Raw genomic sequence first — 457 nt, forward strand, 5'->3', positions numbered from 1 at the left:
TATTTCATAGAGTAAAGTCTTATTTGAATTTTCTATTGAAAATTCTAAAAAAAGAAAAGAAAAAAAGTAATTGGATTTGGCCTTTTTTTTCTGGAACTACCTTTAACTTCATATTACACAATAAAAATGTCACTTTTACTACAATTACATAAACTTTATGATACTATTAAAATATTGTTCTTGCCTTTCCAGTTAGTTTTGAACTAATAAGCATGTTTGATTTGGCGAATCCAACAGAACGAGTTCATACAATCATTCATGAAAACATTGTTTGTGGCATTGAAGCATACCTGCATATCTGCATTTTAATTTTATCAGTTTTTATTACTTTGAAAGAATTAGATGGATATTATGTTTTAGGCACTAGGCAGCATATTGGAGACAACTCAATAAACATGTTATGGTGTATGAAAGTAATGAGTGAAACTGTCAAGCAGCCAAAGGGTTATTATTCACG

At 28.9% G+C, this 457-nt stretch overlaps 1 protein-coding gene across 1 annotated transcript in view; it reads right to left on the bottom strand.

Moving 5' to 3' along the window:
- The window catches only part of LOC119592442 (exostosin-2-like), a gene marked incomplete at its 3' end in the record, with an annotated part of 49,471 nt that overhangs the window by 4,566 nt on the left and 44,448 nt on the right, over positions 1 to 457 (bottom strand).

Source organism: Penaeus monodon, chromosome 30 (assembly GCF_015228065.2).
Source record: "Penaeus monodon isolate SGIC_2016 chromosome 30, NSTDA_Pmon_1, whole genome shotgun sequence".
Taxonomy (NCBI): domain Eukaryota; kingdom Metazoa; phylum Arthropoda; class Malacostraca; order Decapoda; family Penaeidae; genus Penaeus; species Penaeus monodon.